The sequence below is a fragment of the Neopelma chrysocephalum genome, unplaced genomic scaffold (assembly GCF_003984885.1).
Source record: "Neopelma chrysocephalum unplaced genomic scaffold, ASM398488v2 Primary Assembly neopelma1_22b, whole genome shotgun sequence".
Classification (NCBI taxonomy): Eukaryota; Metazoa; Chordata; class Aves; order Passeriformes; family Pipridae; genus Neopelma; species Neopelma chrysocephalum.
Window position 1 is genome coordinate 24836492 of NW_020897690.1, and position 15577 is coordinate 24852068.

Consider the following 15577-nt stretch of genomic DNA (forward strand, 5'->3'; position numbering starts at 1 on the left):
TTGTAGGCAAAGTGTACTGTAGGAGGCAGATATAGAAGGAGAGAAAAGCATTTGAGTGTGCTATTTGTTAGTAGAATTTTACTGAGATGAGGAGGAAATCATCACATTATCACATACATGTACAAAACTGTTGAAATTCTATATCTTCTTATATTAATGTTATGATTCTTCTCTCCATTCTTGCTGATAGACAACAGAGTTTTATCTCTAGCTAACCCAGCTAACCCTAAGCAGAGAAATCACATTATCTCTAACCAAAAGGAATGCTTCAGCTGTTGACTGATTCATCACAGTGATGAGCTGGCACAGCATACAACTGTACCTCAGTTAGTGATTGTTTATTAAAAATCACATTCTAGTGACTAACATTTTAATATATACCATATACCATATACCATATAACTGAGAGAAAACGTCTTGTATTGCTATCCCTATAATATTTTTATTTTCTGAACAAATTTAGAAAGCGTGTAATACAGAACAAGGCAGTATTGGTCATGTGTACAGAAAGAAGTGAAATCATCTGACATCACAAAAATATCCAGTTGGAACACTGCTTCTATTTCAAAGGTGAGATCTTACACAGTTTTCATTAGGTACTAATTTTGATTTATAGTGTTTCCTCCCTCAGCTGGGAGGAATAATAACTAACAAAGTAATAATTTGCAATAGATTTTCAATGACTAGAGCATATTTTCATGTTATTTGAAGCAGACTATAATATATGTCTTTCAAAAAGAAAAAAAATTATCAACCTTACTTTTGAAGGAATGAGAATCCCTGACTCAAAAATTTATGTAGAAGTAGGAGTGACATCTTAATTTTTTTTCCAGCTCTTTTCAGGGAGTAGTATTTTTGCATCTAGGAACTTTAATCAGAATGGAAGTTAGGGCTAAGGAATCAAAAACGGATTATGACATAGAAAACTCCTTCAGAAATTGAGCAAGAATGAGATCTATACTGATTACAGACACCTACAAGTATTATCTTAAAAAAACCCAAGGTATTAAGTTAGTATTCATTTAGCACAGAACCAAAATCATTCATTTTGCTGAATCCCAGTGAAAATATCAGAAAAATATACAGCATTCTTGTGCTGTTACTGCTTTTCTGGATGCAGGATGGTATGAATTTTCCTGAGCTAAAACCAGAAAGTAAAATGAAAAACAAGAATGCTACCGCAGATCTTGGCTTTCTGTTAAACATTACAGGATGCTGAAGTGGATATTGCCTTGAGCTAGCTAAATATTAAAGTATTCTACAGAGATATAATGCACTAATACAATAAAAATCTATTGACAATTGCCTTGAAGCAGTTAAGGATTTAAGGGTTCTACAGGGATCTAATGTGACAGACTAAAAATCTATTTCTATGTGGTAATGACAGTCAATTTTTGTGAGATTTCTCAAATTGATATTTATAGGCATTTGCAAAGAAAAAAAAAACAAAGAGAGTTTTGTCCTATGAATGATTTGGTTTGCCATTTTACAGTCACTATTAAAATTCATACGTACATATCTATTACCAAAGCAAGGAATTTTGCTGGTAGACATAGAAACTGTGTACTAGTATAATTATCCTCTTGCCACGAGATGGCACTAAAAGATTAAAAATATCTGCATTCCTAGGGCTTCCATCTGAAAAAATGAACAAACTTTTCAGGGAATTGCACAAGAAATGTCTTCAATATTTGACTTTCCATTTGGTTAGCAAGTTATGAATACCATTCTGTTTACTTTGACCAAGCACTGAGATGCAGAGACTTACCATAGAGTTGATGAATATGGAGAGAAAAATTGTTTTACTAAAGCTTAAGTGTCCAGCAAATTACAAAGAACAAGCAGTGGACATTCAGAATGATATATTTCCTCTTTAGGACAGGGAAGTAAGAACATAACCAGTATATATATTAATAAAAAACTAAACAGACATAAGAAAATAACATCAAAAAGTTATAGTCTTCCCTAAGGAAAATTTATCAAAGTTCAACAACTTATGTATTAGGAATCACTTCTTTAGTCCACTCAATCTTCCATCCCAATTGCAATTTAAAAAAAAAAAAAAAAAAAGGCTGATCTCAGATTTAGTGAGCTCTTTAAAAAGCTGTGTGGTATATAATGTGAAAAATACTGAAGAAACTATATTTCTAGCTTATAGGATATCAGCTGGTCAAGTGAATGCTTTTCTATTCCCACAGCAAAACCTCATCCTTCACAAAGAGTAGTGCTATATGACACAAACAGCTCAGAGTGGACTAACTGCATAAAGCCAAACTGAAACAAAACCCCGAAGCTTTATGTGTGACAAAAAAAATTCAAAACATAATCACTTCACTGGAAATTATTTCATGTCACACATTTCATTTATCAAAATATCCAGCAAAGCAACTATTAAAAATAGTGTCAGTATTGTCCTGATCTTCATTGCCAGTATTTTTGTTTGTACAGAAAAATACTAAGCTACCCTCAAACATTTTTTTCTTCACATCACTTCATTTTAGCTCATATATTTTAAAGCACTAATAGATTACTCTTGAGAAGTCAGCGCTTGATTAAACATTAGAATCATTCAGATGAATTTCGTTTACTTAGAATTGACTTTAATTCTTTATGCTTTTTTTTAGTCATCATACCATTATTACACCACAATTTTTTCATGCAATTTTCCTGATAATTAATAGCCCAGTTTCAAGAAGGATTTTAATATACTAGAGTTAGAAATGGACTCCAACCAGCATACCCAGAATAACAAGGAACCAGTCACATCACTAAAATCTAAAATGACCCAACAGTCACAGATACATACCTCTAAGACAAGACTGTCTGGGTGCTTTTCCAGAGGTTGAGCTGGAACCATTTAACTGGCAGCTGTGGGTCTGATCCACCTAGGCTGCTTTTATGCCACTAGACTTGACTTTCACAGACTGTTCAAGGGGCAAAACAACCTTAGGCCATACATACATAAGCATTTACTGGTTGGATCTCGATGGCTGCAGCCATGGAGAAAGGAACGAGCAGGTATTTTCTCTCCTGAATGTGCATAACCCAAAATTTAACAAGAATTTACTGCTGTGTTAACACAGGGCTTTTGGTCCTGTAATTTAGAAGGCTGAACGACTTTGAGCTTTACCATTTGTGTTTAACTTCAGCTAAGTGATTGTTGTTAGAAGTGAAAACTTAAAAGCTCACTTGTACATGACTGTTTGTAAATTCAGTTCTAAAACACAATATAACAAATATCATCTAAACTTCTGAATGTGGTGAAATGCAATTATGCTTTTACTTTTTTTTTTTAAACCCAAACTTCTCATTTCAAAATTTAAATTATTTCTCCTTCTTTCTCACAAAATTTTAGGTATGCAGTTCAGAATATCTCAAGGCTAGTGATCTTTCTTAGTCACATTGTAGATTCTTAATTTTTCTTGAAGATTTATGCCCATCAAATCTTTAAAGGGATTATTACTATAATGCACTATACCTTAGGTCTTCTTTCTTTTCTAATTCTCATTATTCTGACCTCAAAAAGAAAGCTAGAGGAAACCAAGACACAATAAAGATATATTCACAAATAGCACAAGTATTTCAGAGTGGTTCAGATGCCTTACTAATCAAGGATAGAAAGAAGAAATGTATGATTTTGTCTTATTTTTCCATCCTGTACGTATATTCCACCCATGTATGTAAATTTTAGAGAAGATATCAATTTCTTCTGACCATCAGAATGATTAAAGACTATCTAAATAATATAAACAAAGTAAAACATTTTCACCTTAAGAAAGATTTCCTCAAATTAATTAGTCAAATCAGGGTACTACTTCATTTGAAAACACTTAAGGGAAATTTGAAGTAATTGTATAAGCTAGAAAAAAAGACTGTATTTTATAAAAGAGTACTATTACATAGGAAAATCCATCTGGGTATGTATCTGTACACATGCCATTCAGTCGTAATTAGAAGAAAAAAAGTAGATCGAGTCACACATAGCACTATTGCCTTAACTTCTGAATCAGAAGCTTAATAAAATGCCCCTAAGTATTAAGTCATGGAGAGAAGCAATTGCATCCAATATACCTGGGGCTCTATTCACCCATTTTAATCAAGATGTCAGCTTCAGTGATATCTTCACCATGAGCACCATGTTCTTACTCAAGGGAAAGGGCACATTTCAGCACACTAATTACAGAAAAAACTTTGTCCAACAAAGGAGAAAAAAATCACACTTCCCAAAATGGTTCTCACAATAGTGTTCTACATCCTACTCTTTTACAGACACTACAGATTTCTGCCAAAAGCCTATGGAAACTATCCCAAAGGGAAATAGTATTAGAAGACAAAAATGTTATTTAAAACTTGGCCATGGGACGTGGGGAGCAGTAGCGTATTTAGGGAACTTGGATGTAATATGCTTAAGCAGATCTTAAACTATATTTCATGTTATAATGAAATGTTTTACTTCCCTAACCTTAGAAGGAAATTGTTTCTTTTGGGTGCAAAATAATTAGGTGTACACCAGTAATTCATTGAAAAATTGAGGTTTACACTATTATTTACCATTTACTACAATACTATTTTAATTAAACATTGCTTTCGCTTTGTTTTTTTTAGCAGAAAGTTATGACAGCAGGCTAGTAGCTCTGGATAGCTTATGTCACAGGATCAAAATTATGATGCAAGAAAAAATAATAATAGTAGACAACAGTATTGATATATAAACACCCCTTCTGTACTAAATGAAATAAAAAAAATTAGAAGATATCTGTACTCATAATGAACATATGATCTATAACATGATGTTAACTTCTGGTGAAAGGTTATTTGCATAATTTGCTATTAAAATTTATATACAGGTGGAGAGGAAATACGAACTGAAGTATTCTCATTCTTTTGCTTCAATTCATCATGTTTGGGGATTTTTTTGTTTTAAACACATTTTGCCTATTTTTTTCTATATATTCTTTCTATTTTTCTTGGGTTTTCTTTTGCAATTATTTTTAAAATCTAACAATCCAGATAATCTTCTAAATAACCCCTACATTAAAAAAAACAACCAAAAGTAACTTAAGAATTAAATCTTATCAATCTGATTAGCACATACAAACTTCTAGTAAATGTATTACTTATAATTTTCATGATGGAGAGAATCAATGACATTTTGTCAGAGTCATAGGAAGCATTGGATTGGAAGAGACCTGAAAGACCTCTAGTTCCAACCCCCACTTGCCATAAACAGTGATGTCACCCACTAAGCAGGTGGCTCAGATGCCCATCCAACCTGGCCTTGAACAGTTCAAGGGATAGGCCATCCATAACTTCTCTGGGCAACTTGTTCCAATGCCTCACAACCTTTTGAATAAAGAATTTCTTCTTAACATCTAATCTAAATGTCTACTTTTAACTAATTTTCAAGTAACACACAAATAGAATCAATGTGCATTTATGTTTTGCAGTTCCACTCACTGTGAAAAAGACATCAGGAAAATGGCGGGTCACTATTTGTAAGAGAAAGGAGTTTAAAACATTTACAGGATAGTTTTTCTTTGAATTCTTAGAAGCACAATAAACTTGGTCATTCTCCCTCTATCCTGAATATTACTTCCAAATAGTTACACATACCATGGGTTCTTACATCTTTTCTCACCCTCATTTAAAAACTCAAAAATTTTCTCCATGTATTTTGCCTTATGTGTAAGATATGAAACCTGGTCAAAACTCTCTTTGATTCCAGTGGAAATAAGTCTTTGTTTGATACTTAGAGGAACCAGTGACAGAATGCACAGCATCGAAGTTTCCTAGACACAGGTTTATCTGTTTATTTGTGTTTGCTGTTAGGGTAGCATAAAAATAAGTTAATTTTTGCATTCATTAAACAGGTGTAAATATCATTTGAACTACTGAAGTGTGGTAGACACACGTACCCAATAAGACTTCAATTATATATATATTTATTTTATGGTAGTTTGGAGTAGGAAAAATAATAGTCCTCTTCACCATTGCATTTTGAGCCTTCCTCATAGTGCTGCAAATTACATTGGTATCCATTCTTTGTGTCCTAAAAATCTGGATATTATAGCATTGTAGAGTTCATGAGGATTGCATTCATCTTTGAGGATTGTGATCTGATCTAGCTTAGTGATGGTATGTTCATGTTCTTTATGTTGTAATGCAAAGCACTGCAATAGGATGATACAATAAAACCAATCTCTAATGTGATAAGTGATAGAATATTAACAATAAAATCACAAAAGATACATATTTCATACAGGTATGTCATATCATACACAATTCTTCATGAGAAAATACTTGGAGAGGGTTTTTTATTTTTTTAAAACACAGAAGAACACAGTTACAGCTTTTGAGCAACAGAACTCTGGAAACACCTATTTACAAATAATGTTTTGAATCATTACCTTTATGTAAAAAAACACACATGCCCTCTTCTTTACATGATTCCCTACTGTTTGAATATGATTCAACATTCACTTCGAGTTACAATTGAGGGATGTTGTAATGAAGTTATAAATAAAAACATTATGCGAAGAATGATGTACACGTGGGAATAATACTAAAAAGGACACCTGCCATGTTGCTTTTCGTTGTATCCAGTTAACTTCCTAAATCTTTGTATTCCCCTGATGCAGCCTGTTAGTACAGACACTAGCAGGCTTGAGTTTGCATCCCAGAGCAGATGTCCTGTGACAGTACAAGCTGGGAAGAACCTCTGAGGTGTTGCTAGAGCTTTATGTCTCCTGCTGGACACACTTCTTTAACAAGTGATAAACATTATCTATTTCATATACGTTATAAAAGCAAGAAAGAGTAGTGGGAGCTTACAGAAAAAGTGAACTAATAAAATGCTGAGATAAATTAGGAAAGAAACTTTACAGTATTCTGATTGCTACAATGCAATCCCTATGCCAGTTAAAGGTTGTCTCTGTTTTACCTGTACTGTACACACACACACACACATTTGAGGTAATTGTCTCTGACACTTAATAATGAGGAAGATTGCATGTAAAAAGAAATGTGTATAAAGCTTCAGCTGGCAGATTTTTGGCAGATCCTCCACATATTAAAAATTAGACTGATAAACCAATAAAGAGAACATACAAGCTCAGTAGCCTTTGCTTGGGTGGTGTTTTGGCTTCCCACCAGATGAAAACAGAGCAAGGAAAAGAGCAGTGCTCAGGTCCAGTTGATTTTTTTTTTCTATGTGCAGTAATGCAGCCTGATAACACATTTAGCTCCCTAGAGATGATGATTTTTCCTATTGCTCTGCTGTAGAATTGTTAACCCACAGAAACAGACATGTTAGAGAATTCACCATGCCAAGGATTCAAAGCTGAAGAGCTGTAAATCCAGGGAGCTAAAAACAAGCAACTTTTAACATAGGAGTACCTCCTGGCCTGAAGAGAGATTTCGGGAACATTTAGAGCTCAGATTACCATTGTTTCTTCTTTTTTTTTTTTTTTTTGGTTTTCAAGTTTTTCCAGAAATTGGACAATAGAGGAAGTATGGGGTTTTTATCAAAAAGCAAGTGGTCATATTAGTAGATCTGAAGGTGCAGGATGTGCAGTGTGTGTGTTGTTTAGTCAATCAATATTTCAGTGAACTGTACCTTTAGTTTCTATGATCTTTTATTGATAGTTCCAAATTATTTGGAGAAATTGAAAGCATGTTATGATGGGGCATCCTTATGTGCAGTGAAGTCTCCCTTCATAATGTTCTACTCAGGCATATTTTAAACTGCTCTTAAGAAAACAGCTTATGTTCTTTTAATTTCAATTTTCCTCCTTTACAACAAATGATACGTCAAATAGTATGTTATTAAAAAACTCATAGCAAAATGTTTCTTAAACTTTTATTTTCTGCCCAAATAATCAGTGTTTTGCTTCCATTTCTGTCTGCCACATAATATCGAAGAATTAACTATACAGAAGATTTTTTTCAATCTATGATGGACATAATGTGACGTTAAAGCATCTTGGTATTTACAAACTTGATTTCAAGTGATAATAATTCATCAATTAAAATAATGTTATCATAACCCTACATTCACCCCATTACTACTACAACAGTATTTCAATCTTCATTTGACCCCCCTGCACTAGTGCTGCAACCCAGTGGTGTGATAGGGTACAACATTATTCTCCTTTGACCTGCAATCTGCCTGTAAATATGGTTAACAGACCTAGCAACTAAGTCACCTACATAGAATCATCCAGATGAGACAGGTTCTATTTCATTCACGTTTCCTTGGGAAATCACGTTGAGATCAGGAAATTATTCTTTCAGAATCAGAGGCAGATATTATTTTCAAATTAACATTTTCTGACTTTTCCATTTAATTATTTAACAAGAAAAACCTTACATTACTTAGCTGAAATTTGTATACTGCTTTGCATGTGAAAATGTGTATTTTATGAATATCTCTCTACATTTAATTATGTGTTCATTTGCTGCCACATACATTATTTTTTTGTGTTTTTCAACTGCAACTAGGCACAGAAAAGAACAGTAACCACAGTGTCTACTGTGAGCACATTTCAGTATTTCATCAGTTTCTTCACAGATCCTTTGTCTACTGAGAACATGGAAGTATGAAGTTTTAGTCTATCTACACTCATTTACTCTAAAGCAAAACCAACAAAACTGTTTAAGTATATATAAGGTCCTATATATACACTCTTTAAGATGTATTTTGCTATTTTCTTTTCAATGAACTGTTACAAAGCACTATGAATATAAAAGGGTTGGCAAGGGAAGCAGCCAATACATATTTTCCAATGCTATCCAAAGTAACAAAAAATCAAATATTCAGAAACAGTTTCAAGCTTAAATATATGCTAGTCAGCACTCTTCAGACATTTCAAAGTTCCTACTTGAGTGTACAAAATTGTCTTGACACCACACATAAGAAAACAGAGAGAAATCTAAACTAAAATTAACAGAAGCTGCTAAAGAAATGACCTCATCTCTTCATTCAAACTTTTATGTAACAAAGTATATAAAAATATGAGAAGACTCCCTCAGGCACAAATTAGATTAACAGTTTATAATCCAAGAAGTATTCCTTTCTTGACATAAACCCATATTGACTCTACAAAGCTGTTTTTCAACTCCTGAGGAAGATAGCTTATGTTTCCTTCTTGCTTTTCTTAGTTCCCTAAGTTCCTTCTTTCTTTTCCTCCTCTGAAACAGCACAGACTGCTATTAAATTCAAAAAGTAAATTAACATAAAAGTTTGAGTAACAGGAAAAATCTCAATAAATGCTTGTCCCGGACTCGTAACATTCCCAATAAACAGCATATTTAAAAAGGATTTAGAGATTCAGAAGTATGTTCCAGTCTCCCACTCTCTGCTTTTCCCCTCCAGTAATGTCACCATGTATATTTAAAGCCTACTAGCTTTAAAAAAAAAAAATAAAAACCCCCAATTTTTTACAAACCTACTTCCTCACCCTGTGAACATACACATTCATATATGCATATACACAAACATGCACAACAAGTTGTATAACTCAAAAAATACCTTAAAAGCAATGGGAATGCAGTTGGGATAATACAGAGGCTTTTACTGAAATGAAAGATGAAGATTATAGGCAACAGCGATGATAGGTCAGTCTTAAAATGCTGGTTGCTACTTGCCACCGACTGCACGTGCAGATGCATTCTCCTAAGCTGAAGCACTGCTAGAGTTCTACAGCTGCAAGTAGACTCATGTACAGTATTAGCCTATTGAAAATTCCTAATACAGCTGACAATGCCATCAATAGTTAGTAGTTGGAAGCATGGATTTAGACTTGTATTGTGCTGCATTAATTTAACACCACATCAAATATGGATTTTATTGCAGCAGCGACAATAAATGCTCACACAGGTGCAGACTAAATTTTTCCTCCCTCCACCTTTTCCTTTCTTCCCCCTCCTTTTCCCTTCTCCCTCCACTCCCTCTTTACTGAAATGTCAAACCAGGCAATATTTTCCTCATTTGAGTGCATATAGCTCTGTACAGATATGTGAAATATTGCCTGTATTCACTCTGCTATCCCTCTCCACAGGGATTTCCTTCATAAGAAGCATTTGCTGTGAGTGTGAGTGTGGATAATTTTTCTGAAATTCAATTCAAGGCAGAACGAATAACAGTGAAAGCTGCAACAGACTTGCACAGGTATACAGTAAGTGAGGGCACATATGTGTACGTTTCATGCTATGTTCATAACTGTTACACTATGAAAAACTGTGCTTTTTTCAATTCAATCACTATTGTTCCCTCCACACTGAATTTGCAAGAACTGAATACAGATGGAAACTGCTACTTAAAAGAGAGCCTGCTTACTAGGGGAAAAAAACCCATAAAATGCTTAGTGTTTCAATCTTGAATACATATGATATTGGTTTAATTTGAGGAGCGAATGCACAGCAGTTATTTCCTATCCCTTGTGTCATTACTTCTGACGCATATTTATAAAATGTAAAAAGTTATATATAGTAGAACAAATATATGAATTGCATTAAACAGCATGCTATAGCTCATGCTATAATAATTATAATAATATCAATAGAAAGAAAATAAGAAAGGTTCCTACCTTTTATTCTGCTTCTGAGAAAGTGATGTCCACCCCAACCAAATGAAAAACGAGCTTTTAGAGTCCTTTTTTTGGGTCTGTTTTCTCCTGTTATTTTTTAAGGCTGATCCTACTTGGATCTAACTCAGGCTTTTTCTCCCAGCATCACTTAACTCTGGACGGTCGGTAACCAAAGCTAAGGGGGAGCTCTCCCTCCGACTGGCTTTCATTCAGAGCTCCAGAGTAGGGGGAAAAAAAAAAAAGCACACCACCGCACACACACGCAACGTGCCCAGATACACACACACACACACACACACACGCTGTCACTCTCCCTCCGAGGAGGGGAGCGGGAGAGAGAGGCGCTGCTGACAGAGCCGCAGCACTTACCCTGGGAAGGTTGGAGATCGGGGAAGTGCAGGCTTTTCCGAGCACACAGTGATTTGCAAGTGAATGCGGTGGGAGGGTACAGAAAACGGAAAGCTTTTTTGTTAAAGCCTGTCGCCCTCCCTTCGCTGCCAGAATGGTTCTTCGGTTTTGAAGTCTAAGCCTCATCTGCTTAGCTTGTCGTACTAATGAATACTGAAAACACCTCCGCTTTTTGTGATGTGTATTTCTTGATTAAATATAACCACTTTACTGTATCACCAATGATCTTATAGCAATGTTTATTAAATATATATATGTACATATTTTAAAAAATAGTATGCTGCTAAGTTAAATGAAAAGATTGGAGGGCTCAGAAGAAACCAGAGAGTAATTTTGTTTATTAAACTGCTTTTCCTATTAGATGAGAAACATTTTGTGATTCTGAGATTTTTCCTCATACTTCACTATTTTGCATTATGATTAATACAAAACAAGACAGGTTGATATAAAATTAGGTATTTTCACATTTCCAGAGGTTATAAAAAAATTCAGCATCACTACTAATTCCCCATAATATTTTCCCCTTTTGATACTTGTGATACCTGTTTTTATTTCAGTCACTGTATTTGGAATTCACATTTTGCAATGTGTTTCTTTTCATCGAGTTAATCTGAGTTGGTTTCATGTTTCTAATACAGCAAATTGGGCTTAGCACAATCCTCCTTGGATCATATCAACTTCAATCCTTTCAGTGTGATACTGTAGAGGGTTATGTGTACATTAGTTAGAAGAGATTTAACAAATAGTCACATAAGATTAAACCAATGGATGTCAGTATTGCTCTATCTAAGAAGTGTCATAAGGGACTTTCTCTGGTTGTAGAAAAGTCTTCCAAAAAAAGAAAAAAACCCAACCAAATTCTCTTAAAATAGAAGCTGAAAAATGTATTTGGGAGTGAGAAAGAAAGTAACAGTGAAAACTATTTCATTGTTAGAAAATCTAATACAGAAATAGATCACTGGCTGTTGTTAGGCTGCTCAGTGTTACCTATTCTGCTTGTTCTTAGCTTCTGTCAGGAGAAAAGACAACAAAAAAAAAAAAGGCAAGACCCTTATCATGAGTGGTATCACTTCCTAATGTAACCACCTGCCGTTGCTTTCCCTTATTTGTAATAATTAGGAGGAACAGAAATGACCCATCACCTAAGTACAACCTTTTGGCAGATGAGCAAGTCAGTATTTAAGTAACATGCTATACTAGCATATGAAGACATCATCTGGAGATAGAAACACGTAAAGCAGTAAAATCCCAAGGGGAGGGGCAGGGGGAGTATTGTTTTACTGCCATATATGAAATGATTTGTTTTTGAAAGAATTATCTACTGTCACAGCTTTTTAATCTTTCAAGGAAAGCAATTAAATTCATTGGCTTTCACTAAACTTGGGCACATAAATACACAGTGCCATGTATAAAACTTCTGTAAAAAAAATTCTTTCCTTCTCCCTTTCTCATTGTTCTATCAATATAAAAATCAGGACTGCTGTATGTCCATCTGCTCCTGGTTTCCAAAGACTTTCATTCTCAGTCCTTTCAGAGGAAAGGAGAAGGCTGCAGAATCTAACTCTCAAGCTTCCTAGTCTCTGACAGAATTTGATATTACACTATGTAAAGATACATTCACAGTTCCCAGTAATCAATTTGGAACTGACAATGTTGAGACATCTATGCTCTCTTCCAAGTTTACCCATTTGTTTGTGCAAAACTGGAAATGTAAGATTTTTTTATTTTGAACAAACCCTATCACATTGATCTGAAGGTAAAGTTCATGGTAGTTTCTTTTCTGAAAGTACCAACTGTGCTTCTGTCTCCTAAAATATTAAAACTAGGCTTTGATCCCATAGCAGAAAGCTGACGATTGTCTTAGAATAAAAGGTTCACTTTCATTTTGATATTACCAATAAATTAAATTATGATGAAGGGAGACGCAAATATGTGGAAATATGTGGAAATGTGAAACATGGCTTGGAAATAGCTTTTTAAAGCTGGACTGCTTTTTGGACAATGAACAGAATATTAAGTGTTAAATATCAAGTTAAAAAATTCAGTTTCTTTTAACATTTTCTCCTCTGTCATTTAAGTTGCAACCAGGAAGTAGGTGATAAATGACAATTTTTGTATATACACAAAAGTCTATCCTACACAAATGTGCACACACACACACACACACACACAGAGGGAGAGGGAGACAGAACTATGCCACATTCTGAAGTCAAAGAAAATAAATGATCTAGTAGAATTATTCTGGAACAAGAAGGTCAGAGACCATGAATGTGTGCTTGGTCCCTTTTCTGCAAAGTATTTTGGTATATTTCTTTTAGGATTTTATTCAGCTAGAGTGAACCTGTCTTATCTTAGATGTATATTAATTTATTCTGGCATAGTTACTCCAAGTCACACTTGTGCCCTTAAACTGGACTGACTTTGGGAGTTAAGGTTTAACTCTAGAAAAGCCATACTTTGTCATGAACTCTTCTTTCTGTTGATATGGTCAGTTGCTTAAAATCCAGTATCTAGGTATACTGATAGCACATGGGAATCTAAGGCAAAACAGTTATTCAACCATATACTTATTCATACACATGACAGTAACTTTAAAACAAGGTGGCATCATAACCTATTTTTTAACACTGCTCAATAATTCCCATTAGAAGAGTCCTTTTAGAGTGCTTATAAATTTACCAAACAAATTATTTAGGATTAAATTTTCTACACTAATGATCTGCCTTGGGCAGAAGTAATTTAAAAACATTTCAGCCAAAATGATACTGAAATTTCAGAGAATCAGGGAAAATTATAGAGCTGAAATTTTCTCACAGCAATAAAACAGCATTCATGCTTTGACGGCAGAATGTGAAACTCCACGGGGTACAGTTGGCCTTTGAATCAGAGAAGCTTACCAATGGGGACAGATTAGGTCAAGGAGCATTAAAATAAAGAAAGTGGTAGGAGCAGAAGGAGTAGAGGCTGGAGGATGCATTCTTCTTGACCATCAAAGAAAAAAAAAGGCAACAATATATTTCTGATAAAGAAGCAAGAAGGAAGAAACAGTGGCGGAACAGGGGGAAGAAGACTGAACAAGGAAACCTGCAGTGGGGAGAGAGGGAAGCGCGAAAAAAGAAGCACGCAAGATAAAATTTCAGAAAGAGAGATAAAGAACTTACCAGGGACTGTAACGTTGCTTTTTGCCATCTCCATCTTCAAGGTAGGCAGTTTTATCCTCTGAAGTGATATATCTAGTATAACACTTACTCAGACTGCAGTGGAGATGCTTTTCTTGCTTTTCATTTCTGGTTGCAATATTGGCAGAGATCCCATAAGCCAACAGTTGCATTTTTAGGAAGATGAAAAGGTATATGAAAGATGAGAAAGAAAATATGTGGAATTAGACCCAGTATTTTCCTAAGCATTGCTATTGGCAAATCTTTGTCAAACCTACTGAAATTCTCTCCACTTAATGTTGGCTCACATGGACTGTGAGAGCACATTAGTAGTCTCATGAGCTCATGAAATAGTGACCAATGTGGTGCTTGTAAAGACTCCAAACCTAGCAATGAGTTGTATGTAACCTGATGATGCTATTTCTCCATAGTTTTATTCCACGTTTGATATATTTTTAACCTCTGTAAAACTGTACATAGAAACCTAAGAATAAAACTCAGATGCTCCAAAATTAACAAAGGCCAGAATTGCTTGTTAATGGTAAATAAAATTAAAAAAATTAAAAATATTATAATGCATATATGAAAATAAGTCAATTTGTTGCACACATCTCCTAATTACTTTCCATGTCCATTCATAAACTCCAAAAGCACCCTTCCTTAATGTACTGGATGAACTGGTCTATGGGTAAGTCAAAGCATGGAAACAGTTGTCTAAAAAATATTGTCTTTTGTAGTGTTGAAGCCAGAAAAATTACCATAAACTACGCCGAATAATGAATCATTAATGGTCTGAGTGTACCCTCAGCCAGTCTGCTGTTGACACCAAACTGGAAGGAGTGGCTGATATGCCAGAGGGTCATGCTGCCATCCAGAGAGACCTCAACAGGCTGGAGAAATGGCTGACAGGAACCTCATGAAGTTCAACAACATGAAGTGCAAAGTCCTGCATCTGGGAAGGAACAGTCTCAGGCACCAGTATAGGCTGAGGGCTGACCAGCTGGAAAGCAGCTTGGCAGAAAAGGACCTGGTGGTTCTGCAGGACACCAGGTTGAACATGAGCCAGCATTGTGTCGTTTCTCCAAACAGGCTAATGGCTACACTAGGCACAATACTGCCAGCAGGTCAAGGGAGGAGATCTTTCCTCTCTGCTCAAAACTGATGAGGCCACGCCTGGAGTCCTGTGTCCAGTTTTCCAGTACAAAAGAGACATGGATATACTGGAGAGAGTCCAGCAAAGAATGATTAAGGGACCGGAGCACCTCACATATGAGGAAAGGCTGAGAGCTGGAAGTCTTCACAGTAGAGGAGAGAAAGTGCAGGCAGATCTTGTCAATGCACACAAATACCTGAAGGGAGGGTGCAAAGAGGACAAAGCCAGACTCTTTTCTGAGTTGCCCAGTAACAGAACCAGAGATAATGGGT

General features: G+C 35.1%; 1 protein-coding gene across 4 annotated transcripts in view; it reads right to left on the reverse strand.

Moving 5' to 3' along the window:
• Positions 1-11097, reverse strand: part of CDH10 (cadherin 10) — a 99117-nt gene extending 88020 nt beyond the window's left edge. For 3 of the 4 annotated variants that reach the window (XM_027681960.1, XM_027681979.1, XM_027681974.1), the window contains exon 1: positions 10587-10809. The gene's annotated coding sequence lies outside the window, so the exon portion shown is untranslated. Of the gene's footprint in view, positions 1-10586; positions 10810-10955 lie in introns of those variants that run through there. The other variant, XM_027681966.1, reaches the window with a different exon arrangement.
• Positions 11098-15577: the final 4480 nt, after the last annotated feature.